At 39.4% G+C, this 16,095-nt stretch overlaps 2 protein-coding genes and 2 long non-coding RNA genes across 4 annotated transcripts in view; 3 read left to right on the top strand and 1 right to left on the bottom strand.

The window, feature by feature from the left end:
* LOC124313778 overlaps positions 1-16,095 on the top strand; it is a 311,762-nt gene that overhangs the window by 129,390 nt on the left and 166,277 nt on the right. The gene's annotated exons all lie outside the window — the stretch shown is intronic.
* LOC124313335 (F-box-like/WD repeat-containing protein TBL1X) overlaps positions 1-16,095 on the top strand; it is a 258,370-nt gene that overhangs the window by 116,183 nt on the left and 126,092 nt on the right. The window lies entirely within an intron of this gene.
* On the bottom strand, positions 12,225-12,504 carry LOC124313712. Its single transcript, XR_006911017.1, has 2 exons — positions 12,458-12,504; positions 12,225-12,385 (listed from the first exon to the last, which is right to left on the bottom strand). It is a non-coding gene; the product is annotated as an uncharacterized LOC124313712 (long non-coding RNA).
* LOC124313669 lies at positions 14,801-15,921 on the top strand. Its single transcript, XR_006910971.1, has 3 exons — positions 14,801-15,040; positions 15,254-15,527; positions 15,602-15,921. It is a non-coding gene; the product is annotated as an uncharacterized LOC124313669 (long non-coding RNA).

Below are 16,095 nucleotides of genomic sequence, written 5' to 3'. Positions count from 1 at the left end.
CTCAAGAGCATTTCACCACTTGTCAGTTGTCACCTTGAGAATTGATCCCTTTGACAGTAGGTACATGTAACTTACACACACATTTTGCAGTTTCAGAGCCGGCCCTCGGGCGATACGACACACGAGATCGTCGTCAACAGAAAACAATTCATCCGCGAGAGATTGATCAATGGAGAGACCCAAATGTTCTCGTTGGATAAATATTAAATAATGATGATAAATTCGAATAGTGAACAAGATAGCAGGTATTTTGGAGAAGTGAAACTTGAGGTAATATTCAAGACCAATTAAGCGGTTTGCATCGCTCATAAATTGCTGGTCGTGCTACCAAGTCAACGGGCTTTTAGAGGCATTGATTTTTAAATTCTGGGAGTTAACGCCAGTACGATTTGTACGAAAGGTATGAATGAATGTGGAGATCATAATTTCACTCAAATGGGACAGACATTCTTCTAGTTCTTCAATCCTTAAAAGACAAGCAATCATATCTTCGTCATACGTTAGAAATATAAAAATTAATGTTAATTTATAATTCTATTCATAATCAATAATGAATTAGTACACTCGTAAAGCGAAATTACGCTGTGATTAGCTCATTCCTGCACTGAATTTTTAATAAGCGACTAACATCGAAGCCCAAGCTTCTCATTATTCCGCATTATTCCAGTTCATTTATTAATACATTAAAACTTTCAAATGGGTTATCGAAACAAATCACCGAAAAGAATTTCACTAACGCCTGCAGGCTCCGCCAATCGTGTGCCAATCGGTGGCAATGAACTCTTAAAGGCTGCTGCGTAATTCAACCGTTGAAACATAATTGAAAATCCAACTGCAACATTTGATTCGATCGACGGTATATACCGAATAGCGGCTAATCGGATAGAAAAAACGGCCATAAACGAATTCAAATATTTCCATCAGATAAATAGTCATTTCCAAACAATGAACGAGACCGAACGCCATTTGGAGATGCCGAATATTGTGAATATTTCGCAGCCGTTGCAGCTATGTTCATCGTGCCATGATAACAGGTCGTAATGTTTAGTTAGTGGACTTTTAGGTGTGAATCAGTTCATATTCTGGGAGTTTTCTCCAGTTAGATAGACAGAGTCCAACGAAAGGTCGTTGAGTGGATAAGCTGGTTGTAGAACTCAATATTACAATTGATACTCCAATCTACAATTCCTTTCCTTTCGGTGGATAACCTTAAAAAGATAAATCAAATGTGTGTTTATGTAAATTGCATTTTCCAATAACGAAGTGGTAGTTATGGAAAGCGAAATAGCGCTACAGTTTGCTCATTGCTTCACTGGTTTAAGAATGGATGACGAGCATCGACGCCCAAGCTTCTCATAATTCCAGTTCATTTAATATTATTTTAATAATTCTTAATGGTTCGATAGTTGTTAAAAGAAATAACGAAAAATTAAGAATTAAACATAATTCACTAGCACTTGCCAGTTTCTCTCCCACACTGGCAACTTATGTAACTTATGTTGGGCCCAGGTCATCCAAGGCGATAATTAAGAAAAATTATTATTTATAAAAGTAAAAATCGGTGTGACGGAGTTTCTTGACGGGCACGGGGCACGTTACCAAGGCTCAAAAAGCTCCATGAAATTTAGTAAACGATAAATGTGAAGAAGAAAAAGAGTCCTGGTTTAAAAACAAAAGCGCGTGAGAATTTTTTGTTGGTATAGTCATCGTGAGAAAAACGATAGTTTAGAACTAAACTTTTACTATTTCCGGCTAATTCATATCCAATTGGTGTAGGAAATTCATTTTGCTTTCGAGAACTTTGAATGCATCACCAATGCGCATCAGCAAATGCAACTATAAATGGGTTAACTCAATAGTCTCTCCAGATGTATTGGCATATGTTTGACACAAGTTATTACCAATGCGAAGAACCAGGTAACATAATATTTACCTTGAATTTCTTTAGAATATGTATGTAGTATCAGTTAACACAAGAAACAACCAAAGCCAAACTTGATGTATGCTGATTGACGACACGAACGTTTCGGTAGATTGTAATCCATTTTTTCCAATCATTCGTAGTCTCGTACGTTCAAATAGATCACTCAATGGCTGGTACGCTGTGGACTTGTAAATTAGATTTTCAACATAAGACTAAAAGACTTGAATGGGATCGGAATTGAATGGTGTACCAGTCGGACACTTTTCACACATCCGTCCTGAGTTCACTGCATTCATTTCTTAAGAAATGGAGAGCAACTGGTTGTTCACGCTGACTTAAGTACAGTTCATTATAATTAATTAAGATGTTAGGTAAACCCGCGACCTCAAAAAGTTTCAAATAATCAATTCACAATGCGACCGCCCATACTAAAGGCGGCCCCCCCATTTACTGTTTTTCTTTCTAACCCTTAGAAAGCGATCGATCCTTCACGCCTCTATCGCATGAATACAATTTGTAATCAAAGAAATTTAGTAAACGATAAATTTGCATATGACATGACATGCCAGGACGAAAAAAAATACCCATCCTGATTCTTTATCACAATCAAATCACCCCAAAAAATTAAACTGAAGCGCGTGAAAATATCTTCGTTGGAATAGGAATAGTAATCAAAAATACGGATGTTCTTATAAGGAATATAACGCCCACGGTTTGTAGAGCAGTAGATTATCATAACTGAATTAGCAATCTTTCAAAGCAAAATTACGTTGTAGTTCGCTCACATCTTCACTATTTTCGAGTGGGCGACAAGCATCGACATCCAAACTTTTCATAATCCAGTTAATTTACCACATGATTTTAAAGTTTTCAAACGGGTCGAAAGCTGTAGAAACAAAGAACTGAATATCAAGAATTAAACATAACTCACTAGCACTTGCAGGTTTCTCTCCCACACTCGCAACTTATGTAACTTACACACAGATCTTTTGCAGTTTCACGTTCACCGCCAGCCCGAGGGCGATACGACACACAAGATTGTCGTCGATAGAAAACAATTCATCCGGGAGAGATTGCAATGGAGAAACGCTAATGTTCTCCTTGAGTGATTACATTTCCTAACAATGAACAAGTTAGAACGAAATTTGGATATAATGAAAATTGCGAAAATGGACACGGCCAAGTTATCGATTTACATCGTTCAAAAATTCCCGGTTGTGATTTAAGTCAATGGACTTTTTAAGGCAATGTATTTCATATTCTGGGAGTTTCACCAGTTACATTAGAATGAACTAAGTATGAGATTGTCCGGGTTTTCTTGAAAAATAAGTCCCATAGTTTTCGCCGGACTAACCGGCCTAAATTATGGATATAATCTTTTTTCATCAACTCCCAACAACTAATACTTTAGTTGATGTATTCATATAAACTTTAAAATATTGTTAAAATAAATTCCTATAGTGTCCTATAGTGATATACGAATCAGTATTCACCAAAAGCGAAATTCGACTGTAGGTCCCTCATAACTTCATTGATGTTAGAATGGGAGACATTCTTTGACGCACAAACTTCTCAATATTCCAGTTCATTTATAATTATTAGAATTCATAAAACTTTAAAGCTTTCAATTGAGACGATGATTGAAACAAGTAACTAACACTGAAAGACTAAGTGCCTACAAGCAGCCCAGTTCTGCCCAGCAGCTTGTCACTTGCACCGGTCCCTTTGTTCCAACATTTAAGTTGTGACGCTGCGCTCGGTATTAATATAGACGGTCCGTTGTCCCTCCTAATCACTCACCATTGCGTCATGGCAACTTCGATACAGGTAGTGTACGTACACGTATAATGTACACCTTTTGCAAGTTTCACGTTGCCCTCCAGCTCTCGGGCGGTACGTCACACACGAGATTTTCGTCAATCGAAAACAATTCATCCGAGAGAGTTCGGTTAATGCTTAATGGAGATCACCAAAATGTTCTGTTTGAATAAACAATGATGTCATTTCCTAACAATGAACAGGATGGAACGCCATTCGGAGATGACGAAAATTGTGAAAATGTTCACGGGTACTTAATTGGATTTCATCGTACGAAGATTGCCGATCGTGCATCCACGTCAACGGACATTTAGAGGCAATACAGTTCATATTCTGGGAGTTTTCTATTGTAAATTAGGCAGAGCTTAACAGTTCAATTGCAATGAATGTGAGATATGTTGTTCGTAGGTAACTTCGATGAGCTTGCAATATTAAATCAGAATTATGTTACCTACTCCAACAACATGTGCAATATTCATTGCCTTTACTACGTCAGCTGTTGATAATGAAAAAATTAAATTGTGTTATATAGATTACAATAAATAATAGTGGAATCACAATAACACTAAGTGATTTCACATTGTAACTCGCTCATTTCGCCACTGATTTTGAAATAGGCGAAAAACATCGACGCCCAAATTCCTCATTAAATCAGTTCATTTATTATATCTTACAACTTTCAAATGAGTCAATAGTTTTTGAAACAAATAACTGAAAATCAAGAATAAACCATAAAAATTCATCTATCACCTGCAGGTGTACAATTCATTATCTCTCCGCCACTCCTGTGACACTCGATCGCAAAAAACAAAACAATTGAAAATCCAAACTCGATCCAAATATTTGATTCGATCGATGGTTAATACCGAAAAGGTTCCTAATCGGAAAGGAAAACGGCCGGAAATAAAAATTGACGATCGTTTTTCTTACGTCATAGATTTCCAAACAAGTGCTGCGAGAGTGTGTTGCGTCATTGCGTGTGCAAATTCTAATAAACATCAATCAACACACAGTCATCAGCTGTGGGGTGTCTAAGAAAGTTGTCGACGGATTAAGTTGGAAATGTCAACGCCACTTTGACTTGCCAACTTAACATAATGAAGATCGTTATTTAGATGTGTATATTCTAGTCTGTGGGCTGTAAGCGGAACGACTCGAACAAGAGGAAGGGCCATCCATTCTCGTAGGCAAACGAAACAAAACAAGCCATTTGTTATACAGTTTGCGTCCCTGACTTGTATAAATGCGGCCAACTTGGCGGTCATTTTATGCAGTCGCCATTACTCTTTTGAAGCAAAAGAGAGAACACTCCACGGTAGATAAATAAAAGCCAAAAGTCCACACACACACACAGCACAGCACAAAAGCCGACGAGATTGAGTGTATAGAAAACCTTTTGTGTCTTTTATTTTTCTTGTTCCATGTAGTTGTTGGACTATTTCTATTTTTCTTTCTTATATATATTCTTTTGAAACAGTATTCCTGGTTTGCTCGGCCGCTGACTGATGAACGCTCCCGCACCGGAACACAGCAGCAGCGGGATCGAGCAGGCGGAACTTATTCCTTTTCATTTACACACCTTGAATATTCAATTTCTTTTGGCTTATTTTTTCTTCTTTTATTGACGTTAATGTGTAAGCAAGTTACAAACAATATAAACAGTAGCCGCGGCTTTTTTTTAAATTTTAAATCCCGCCGATGAGAGAGAGGCAACACCGCAGCAACGCGGCTGCTGATGGATTGGCCATCACAGCAGCAGCATCAGCCGCTGCTGCTGTCACTTTGGCTGCCCATTTTTTCTTATTTAAGAAGCCGGGCGAACGCGCGCGCGGACGACGAGAGAGAGAAAGAGAAAAGACGTTTCAAAGTGAGCGAAAGGGCGTGGCTGCTGGCGTCCGTGCCTTGTGTGCTGTGCCGTCACGGCTTCTTAGGTTTTCCCGATTTCGACACCTCTGATGATGCTCGCCGAGCCGCAAAGTCGATTTCTCTTTCAACAGCAGCAACCCCGAAAATCAAATAAGAAAAGACGCGTGCTGTTATATACAATAACAACACGCTTATCTCCTCCGATTCACGTAATCAAATCTTTTCGGCCTACATCAACATATAAATAACTTGTTGTTATATACCAAATTGCACCGGGCCCTTTGTGTTCCGAAATTTAAGTAGTTGGCGCTGCGCTCGGTATTCAAGACATACCCTCCTTATCAATCGCCATTGCGTCATGGCAACGTCAATACAGGTACAGTGTAGACGTATTACACACACCTTTTGCAGTTTCGCGTTGCCCGCCGCCAGCCTCGGGCGAGACGACACACACGAGATTTTCGTCAATAGAAAACAATTCATCCGAGAGAGATTGGTCAATTGGAGAGACCGAAATCCAAATGTTGTCCTTGAATAAACAATTATATCATTTTCAATCAATGAGCAAGATAGAAGACTATTAGGAGATAACGGACCTTCTAAAAATATTCATGGTCAATGTAGTACGATGCGACTTTTCACAGTTTCTGGTCATGATCTCATATCAACGCACTTTGAGACGTGGTGCAATTTATATTCTGGGAGATTTCACCAGTTAATTTAGGTATAGCTTGAATAAAGGTCTGAAAAATGATTCATTAGTAACACTCATTGCGACCGAGTTACCCTTCAGGATTCTCCAGCGACCGATACTCAGCCTACGGTAATAAAAGAAAGAAAAAATGCCTTGCCATAAGCATTTCAATTATCTAACATGTAGTAGTAATTACGTCAAAAGAAATTACGCTGCAGTTCGCGCATTTCTGTTTTGAACTGTGAATGGGCGACAAGCAGAGACACTCAAATTTCTCATATATCCAGTTCATTTATTATTATCTTAAAAAACTTTTAATGGATCAATCAAATAACTGAAAATCAAAAATTAAACTCATATTTCACTAATACCTGCAGGTGTGCAAATCAGTTTCTAGGCGTCACTCCTACTGGGCCGATCAACTCTAATGGCTGAAATCTTTTCCGGCCTATACCCACATCACCATATAAAATGAAAACGTGGTGTACGGTGGTGTACTAATACTATTCCAGATAATTGTCTTGCAATATAATTCTGTCACCTCCTCCGTCAAAAACATTTTCCAGACATATTTTATTGCTGAAGTTCTACATAACAACCGCGAATAGAACTAAATATGCTCCTGTTGGTTATGTATAGTTGTTTCCACAATCACCCTGATTGGTTCTATAGAATAGACCGATTTCTTACGTTTTTCTTAGCTCTTTGAAGTCCCTCAAAATGGCCGCCAAAAGTGGCGCTTCTTCTTCTTGATAATCTTTCGTGATTTATTTGTGCTACGCGAGATAAATACCCCCCTTCAAAAAAAGTTGAAAGGAGAGCACACAGCAGCAGCAGCAGCAGCAAAGAGATGAGGAAAAAGTTGCGCGGCGGCCGCAGAAAAATAATATGACCGCTGCTGAATGTTGTTGTTGTTTGGTCGCGGTCGGTGTTGGGCGCCGGGTGCTTATTATATGCTAAGGCTTTTTTAAGCTGATTTTTTATTTTCCTTTTTGATTATTTCTTTATTTATTATTATTCCTTGCGTGTGTGTAACATAGTTTAGGTTTCCGCTTGTCTCACCGTATATAGCGCGCGACTTCGTTGGTATATTTTGTGCGATGTGATTGTGCTCGCGTGCGCTGCTCACAGCACACATCAGACCAGCAGCACCGGGACGGCGGCGTTGGCGTGGTGTGCATTTTATCAATAAATGACGTGCTGACTGTTTGCTGAGGGGCTTTTCAATTTAAAGAGAGAATCTTTTGTGCCAAAAATCGCGTTGGCCCGTTTCTCTCGCTCTTTTCTTATATAATATTACTGTATTGCTGGGCCCCTGCGTCTTATATAGATTCAATCCGGCAGCAGCATCCAGCATCCAGCAGCACAGTTTGCCACCGCCGCCATCCCAAAATGCAGCAGCATGGGATCCATTGATACAGCCAAATGGATTTTCTCGTCTCTCAAAAAAGTCTTAGAGACGAGAGAAGAGGCGCGAGCTAGAGGGGCGAAAGCCTATATACTGCTGCTGCCGTCGGTTGCCTTATTCTTTTTATTCCCCGTCTAACTTTCTTCTTCTTCTTCTTCTCTCGATGGAGATATATCTCCTATATATTATATTGGGTCGTATGAGGCCGTGATTCCTTGCTCGTTTTCGTGAAAGTGACGGATCGGTCCCGCACATCAGGCCGGAGCTTCTAAAAGTCAAAAGCTCCAGCACCATTGTCGCATTGATCTGTGAAGCAGCAGCTAAACCATCCAGCACAGCAGCAGCACACACAGACGCGCGCGCGGAAGAATCTATATAACATCAGAACACGGCAGCACATCACAGAAGAACACGGCAGCACCAAAAGCCCGGGAGCTGTGCTGGCTGGCTGGTTGTGCTCCTTTGACACGAACGCTCCCGTTCTTCTGTTTTTATAAGGATATATATATATACCTAATAGAGACGTGCGTCATTAAGGAAGGAAAACGGCCCATTTTGCAAGCGGGCAAAGACTCGGAGTTAACAATCCCGAACGATTGCGCCATAACATTGCAGAAGGTGAATAATATAAGCTCACAGCGTGACAAACAGCAACAATAGAAAAACGACACCCGCATATGGTTGGGTCGCTGTGTGTCAATGTCACACATTGCATCCCGACACTCACGTTGATATATGCAAATCACCTGAATATACGTATATAACCGTGCGGCTTTTGCGGCTATATAAGCCCACAGCCACTTGACGTTCGAATGAATCGAAATGTCTTCCATGTAACAAATAAATAAGACAGAGGAATTCTATCAAATGTCGATGCAACAAATTATGCATTTATCCATCGATTGTCAATGGCGAATGTACGCGTCTATACTCGGCTAGCAACACGGGCTGTTTAATGGCGGTGTAGCGAACAACCGCAACAACCAGACTGAAATAGTTGTTGTTTCATTCACACAGAGCAAACCCACCAAGAAGCAGCACCAGCGGCCAAAAATAAGGGGAAAACCCAAAAGAGCACGAATCATTTATTAGCAAAACATCCTGCGTCACCCCCAAGGAAACGCGTGCAAGCGACGGTATAATAGTGGATGATCGTTTCAATGCGATTTCAGCAGGTCATCAATTAAGATCTTCTATCCGGGTACATGGCCCGTCAAGAAGTCATAATAATTCTGTCAGGGAAAATTGCACAAAAAGTTTCACTCACATTTGAACGTTGGGCGATTGTTAGTGACCTTAACTTTTGGAAACGTTTCGATTATTAAAAAAACAAACAAACAATATGACTTTTAAAATCTCAATTATTTTTTAAAAATAAAGAAATTAATCGTTTTTCTATTAACGTCTGGCGTCTGGATGTCTCGTCTTTGTATCGCACTCATCTATACCGACCATAACACACACTTTCCTATTTGAATTGACTCAATTCACAGAGTCATATAAAATATAAATAAACACCGGGGAAATAACGCCAGGCCCAGGATAAATAGCACAATCTATTATACACAGTCCAGAGTCCAACACGTATTTTCATATGGCTTTGTAAAGGCTATTATAGTAATACTACTATATTTGACATTTTACTACAACAGTAATCGAAAATTCGAACAATAACAAATTTCAAATAAATTAAAAATATAAAAAAAAAACATTTCGGTAATCGTTGTTCTGTCAACATCCTATGTGGCTTCTAGATACACAAGTTAACAACGTCTACATCAATTTAATTTACTGATAATAATGGTATTCTTATTTATTTCATTTTTAAAATTTTGCTCATACTACAAGTTCACTCTACTCGCACATTGCTTCATACAATTTTATTATTTGATTTTATTATTTATTTTGCTTCTATAAAATAGTTATTTTTCTTTTTTTTTAAATTTTATATCTTTTTTGTCCCCCTTCAGAAACCTTTCTAGGATTTTAATATCCTGTTGGGCACAACACACTATTTGCATTACCATAGGATTGGATTACATTCTTCGCCCGACGGAGAATGCATATTCAACTCATTGTGTCGTTTATCTCAAGTTAGTATAGTCGTCGCTAGTTTTTTCAATTTCTTGGCAATCTGTGAAATGAAAGCTTCTGTCTTTGCTTGTAATTTCACTCTGGCTGACGGCGTATTCTATAACACGAACCTAATAATATAAATATATTAGATTTAAAATAATACGAATGAACTGTAGGTGCATTGTTGTAAAGGATATATAAAAACAAATTCCCTGGGAGAATTATCTTGTAATTATAATTAGTGTTCTTTTGGAACGAATATCCGTTTATATACCTTGCTGCCATCGTCTGAGTCGAATGTCAATTTGTAGTTAACATCCGTAGACGAAGACAACCACGAGAAACGATCGCCCCATATTTTTACTTCAAAGTTGATGTAAACGGATTTCCAATTCTGAAATAACGGTTAATATATTCAATATTGTATTACAATTAAATATCACTGCCTCTTAATCGGTTCCGTTTCCTTGTTTACCTCAGTTGCCCAGATGATCAATTTGTCTTTGTAATCCGCTGATGCGAGAAACTGCCCGTCGGGTGAAATCGACAGCGAATCAACACAACATGAATCTTGACTGATGAGAATTTTCGTCTTTTCTTCTGCCAGCGGAGTCCAAATGACAATCCGCCCGTCCCACAATCCACTGAATAAAAATCAAATAAAAATCAAAAATTGCGAAACTGCTATCCATTTCTGCTGCGGGATACCCCATCCCTTCCTTCAATCCCAAGGGGTCCGCATCCGCAACTCAAAGATAAAAAAAAAGAAAATTTCGAAAAAATGTTTGCGCGCGAATGTGCGTGACTTCTTGTCTCCACGCCCTATTACTTATTTACTTTACTATTACTTTTATTTTGCTTGCGTGAAAAAAAGACAATCATTGGGGAAAATATCTACATTTAGATGTAGACCCCTTAGTTCAATCCCATTCTACACAATTCCAGTCCGTTGATAGCAACTCACCAAGCCAAAATGAAATTGTCGGCCGATTTCCTGGCCGCGTCCACTCCCTCGCCGTCCGTTTGTTTCCCGTTTGGACGCCAAACCAAACTCCTACATTCGCCATCGACCTTTGTGACGTGAATGGGTTGGTCGCTGTCCATTGACCAAATCTACGAGAAAAAAGACAAGAATTCCACATGACACGCCCATTATCCAATGACAAACGACAATTTACCTTCATCCATCCGTCGACTGAACAAGCGGCCAAACATTTCGTCCTTTCGTCCCAGGCCATATCTTTTATCGAACCCTTAATGAAATAACAAGAGAATAAATTATTTAGAATGTGCCATGACATGTCAATGGGTAAAAAAAACTCACTTTTTCATGTTGGAATCGTTTGACAATTTTTGCGGAAGTTGTCGATGCGTCAATTTCCCAAATTTCAATTCCCCCGTCTCCATATAAACCGAGAGCGACTCGATTCGCAGAGATCCACTGGACACTGGAGATCCCTTTCTTTTGTTCGATTCTGTAGAAATGAAATGGCCGTTGGTCGGCAGGGCAGGAATTGAATAACAAAACTTTTCCAAATGGGAACTAAAAAGAAGAAAAAGCCGAGAAAAAGATAAATTTGGGGAAGAGGCGCGGCCATTTTAATAGAAGGGAGGATGAGAAGAGCTTTGGGGAGGGGGGGGGGACACAAATGTAGAGGGAGGGTTGGCCACACCCAGCACTAGGGCAAACATGGTTTTTTTTTTTACAAAAGCTTAAAGATTTATCTGACACGTTATTTCTTCTCGAAAAACAATGGGAGGAGGGGGGGGAGGGTTGAGCATTTTGTGACGTAATGAAAGGAAGGGGTATAACTTTTCGTTACGGGCTGTGAACAAGGGGGGGGGGGGGTAGAAGAAAGCCCCGAAATTGCGTGACGTATTACGTGAACGCTTCCAGATTACGGTCAAACAAAAATGATTTTACTAAAACGACGTGAAATCATTTGAAGCTAAGAAGGTGTAGCTTGAAGATAAAAATGTTGCGGTTGAAAAATGTCAACAGGTTGGACTTGGCGGTTTTTGGTAGAATATTTTGCAGAAACGAAACGTGAAGGGAGATCACATGACGTTTATATGACACGTGGAAACAAATTAGAAATAAAGAAACAACTTACTCCATCCTCAAAAGTAGCGAACAAGTATGGTCTGAAGGGATTCCATTCGATTCGATCCATCCATTTGTCTAATTTCGCTAATTTCTGTTGAAAGAGAATTTTTCCATCCGGATATCTCCACACGATGACGTCACCTTCACGGGAGATGGCAGCAAATTGAGTTCCGTCCGCCTAAACAAACAATTAAATAATAAATTAAAAGAAAAATCGAGAAAAATCAGGAATTTAATGTAACTAAATGGTTTAATCTCTTTCTAATTAACTTATTACTTTCCATTCCATCGTCCAAATTCCTTTTGTATGTCCAATTTGAAACTTTTTTTCGTCCTCTTTCCAATTAGAAAAAGGAATCGACGAATTCTCGGCAGAAAAGAAAATAATTTCATTTTCAATGCCGCAGGCGAGAACTGGTTTCGTCGGGTGGAAACGGGAGACGATGTCTCCGCCTCTCTCACGCACTAATCGCGCAACTGTTTTGAACTGACCTGTTATTATAGTATACAAAGTTACTTAATAGAAGACTGCGATTTAAAACATCAGAGAAAATTTTGATTTACGTAGAGCAGTTAACTTTGTCGTCAATTGAATGATAACCTCTGGCAATTCGATTCTTTGCTTTATCGGCTTTAATATCATTTTCCCGATCAGTTCGTACAGGGCATGATCATCGCCTAGCAAGTCTGTGATCAGAAAAATGGTTAGCAGCTCTTGTAAACACCAACACGATGCGAATAACTATAAATGAAAAACTTCAATGAAATTTTACTTACTTTTTTTTAGTTCGAAATCAAGCGCTGTTGGCTTGTTATTTAAGACGTTTTTCCTAATTTGCTCATCCGGATGCCCGGACGAATGATGTGTTCTGGTAGGTTCGTCAAACGGATGTCTACCGCGGGTCAGGAAGTAGAAAAAGACGCAGCCTGCTGCGAATGAGTCGCTTGTTTGTTTGGGTTCTTCACTGATTGACTTGCCCACAAGCTCCAAAATTTCGGGCGCCATATAATTTCGAGTTCCTTTCACTTCACTCTCTGAAAATATCCCCTGATGGTTTTTTTTCTTGACAAACCCGAAATCGGAGAACTTCATTTGGACCGGCGTAGTCTTTGAGATGAGAATGTTGGCCGGTTTGATGTCGCGATGAACTAAATCTCGTGAGTGGATGTAGTGCAATCCATTGGCGATTTGATATAAAACTAGGACATCTGGCGGCAATTTCGGTCCGTTGTATTTTTCCTCGCAAAAATCTTTCAGTGTCCCGGCACATAACTCGAGCACAAGGCATCTGCCAATGAAATTCAAAAGGCAATGAATGTTTCTAATAGAAATAGAAATACATTTTAAAATTCTATTTAGTTACGTTTTATCATGTAATTCATCGAGGTGAAAAAGTTTCAGGACATTTTCGTGTTCCAACGGGAAATGCTCCTCCATTTCCCGTTTCTGTTCTTTTTTTATTGCATAATTTGAATCCTTAAATACTTTAACAGCAACTGCATTTCCGTCAAACGTTCCTTCGTATACGGTTCCAAACGTCCCCTCGCCGAGTACTTTTTTTTCATTAACTTTCACTGGGCAATACATACAATAACGGAAATAAATTAAGGTAAAATTTAAAAAAATTATTCTCCAACAAACTAACGAGAAAGGGCCTTCTTGAATTTTTGTTGGGCTATCAGTAACCAATTAGTGCCGTCGGTCGGTGGATCTCCAATCATGTTTTTGATGGGCTCGTAGGCAAATTCCCATACGCCTTTTTCTTGTTGTAAAGCTGAGAAATGGATATTAACAGTAAAATCTGTTTGTTTTTATTAAGATTAAGCGAAAGGATTACTTTCCGGTAGGTTGACATGATTTCGCTTTTGAATGTTTTCCAAGATTGACGACGAGTCGTCACCAAAGGGATGCACACCCCGTTTGAGGAAATAAAAACAGATGCAGCCTGCTGCAAATATATCTTGATTAGGTGTAGGGGTCTGGTTACTGTTGGTGGTTGTTCCATCTAATATCCAATATTTCCTTTGGCAAAAATCGTGTGGTTTCCGTGGTTCCTCATCACATTGGTCGCCAAATTTGATCAACCCAAACTCGGATAATTTGATCATCATCCGCACGGGTTGTGCGGAAGCGATAAGAACTGTTTGGGGCGTCAAATTTCCATGTGAGCATTGCTCTGCGTGAAGATACAAAAGCCCTTTGGTGATTTGACAAAGAACTTGGGCGTCAGATGGCATCGGTCCTTTATAAATTCCTTTGCAAAACTGCTCCAGTGTAGCGTCGTAACATTCCAAAGCAAAAAATCTGCACTTATAAATCAAGCTGGTGATTATATACTCCGTTATATAAAAAACGTGAAATCACTTAAAAAATTATCACCTCCATTCATCCGTTCCTTCGTAGCTAATTATGTTGAGGACATTTTCGTGTTTGATGGGATCTTCCTTTCGAGTATGTTTGCTGAAGATATCTTCCCATTTCTCGTCGCAATCAGTTTTCTTAATCTTCCTCACTGCAATTTCTTCTTTTGAATCCTCGGCCTTTTTGAAATACCCGCTGTACAAAAACGAATCGTCCCAGCCTTCGAAAAGCGGCTCTTTTCTGCAATGGATGTTCGTCCCCTTGAAGAGAAGATCCTCTTCCTTATGACGCAATGGGGGCTCCATGCATTCAGCGGAATCTGCTGAAAGTATTTAAAGATTAAATCAATGATTAAATCATGATAATAATTAAAATGATGATAATGATTAAATCAATTAAATAATTAATCAATTAAATTGAATAAGCTAATATCTTTAGGCCTATACCTCCGTTTCAGATGAAAGATCTATAAGTCAGCACATGATTCCGTTAAGAAAAATGCTGCAACCGTTTTGAACTGTTGCTCCGTTATCAATTTATGATCGACCAAAAGTTTGACAAATATCAAGTTGCTCAATGCGGACAAATAACGACTGGAGGCCAAACGAAGACGAACAAAAGATAACAACTCGAAATAAGGAATTTTTGTGCTTTACAGACACTTACTTTCGAACGCAGCAAGAGACATTGACGGTCAGGCTTCGGCGGGCTTCGGGATTCGACTTGCCAGCCAACTTGGTTTGGCAGCAAACGGTATCACGTCGCAATCCCAGATAGTGACCAAGGTGATGTGGTCTTTTATCTGATAAACGCTGCGGTCTCTATCTGCGTCGTAACATTTAGCCTATTCACGAACAATGTTTAGATTATAAGGAAAAAATGTTTGATTCGTTCAATGATGATGAGAGCTATTTTAAATAATAAGAGTCTTATTATTTATTAAATAACATTAATCGTTTTTTCTTCTTTTAACATTAATAATCTTTTCACCTTTTCAGTTCGTTTCCATTCAAGTCAGATTTAAGATCGAATGGAACTTCTTGATTGTTGCATGGCTCGGTCTCATTTCGGGCGGAATGACTTTGAGATTGCCCGGAGGTGGTGATGGGGGGGAGGGGGATATTGCCGCCCACCGTGTTGCTCTAATAGGAAACTTGAATCCGCGGGACGACGAAATTTAAATGATGCTGTGAAGATAGATTTTGATATTTCAATCAAAAATTTTGACAATAAATCCAGAAGCTCCTTCTCCTCCTCCACCAGAACTGATTGGTAAAAAAAGGACATAGATGCATAAATGGCACAATCTGAAACGTTGATTGAAAAAAATGTTTTGACTTTCCCAGTGGCATCGACGGCGTTGAGGCTCCTGGCTGGAACTTTGTCGTGATGGATGGCGAGGTATCGTGACAGAGCCACGACGTCACCGTCCTGGCACAATTTCAAGAGGCTGTGATCGACAAGCGACACGACGAATTGATTGAAAATCGTTGCCGGATGGCTGAACTGGTGGTGGTGGATGACTGGTCCTGCTGGCCCGGCTGCTGGACTCATCACAGCTTCTGACGGACTTTGACTGGGCGAATTCAACTGGACGGGAATAGAGTCGATGGATTTGTTGGGCTGGCCAATCGAGTCTGACCGAAAGACCAGAGTTCCACGTCTATTTTCAATTAAATCAATCACTATGCGATAATTAATGATACATTTTAATTGAAACAAAATAGATAAAAACCGATTGTTTTTTGTTTGAGCGGTTTGAATTTTTGTGGGATTGACATTTTTTAAATCGATATTTTATTTTTAAGGCTAACTATTAGTGTCGTCTGCTTTGTGTTCT

The sequence above is a fragment of the Daphnia pulicaria genome, chromosome 9, assembly GCF_021234035.1.
Source record: "Daphnia pulicaria isolate SC F1-1A chromosome 9, SC_F0-13Bv2, whole genome shotgun sequence".
Classification (NCBI taxonomy): Eukaryota; Metazoa; Arthropoda; class Branchiopoda; order Diplostraca; family Daphniidae; genus Daphnia; species Daphnia pulicaria.
The sequence above is the reverse complement of the archived record's forward strand: the minus strand, read 5'-3'. Positions and strand labels throughout refer to the sequence as shown.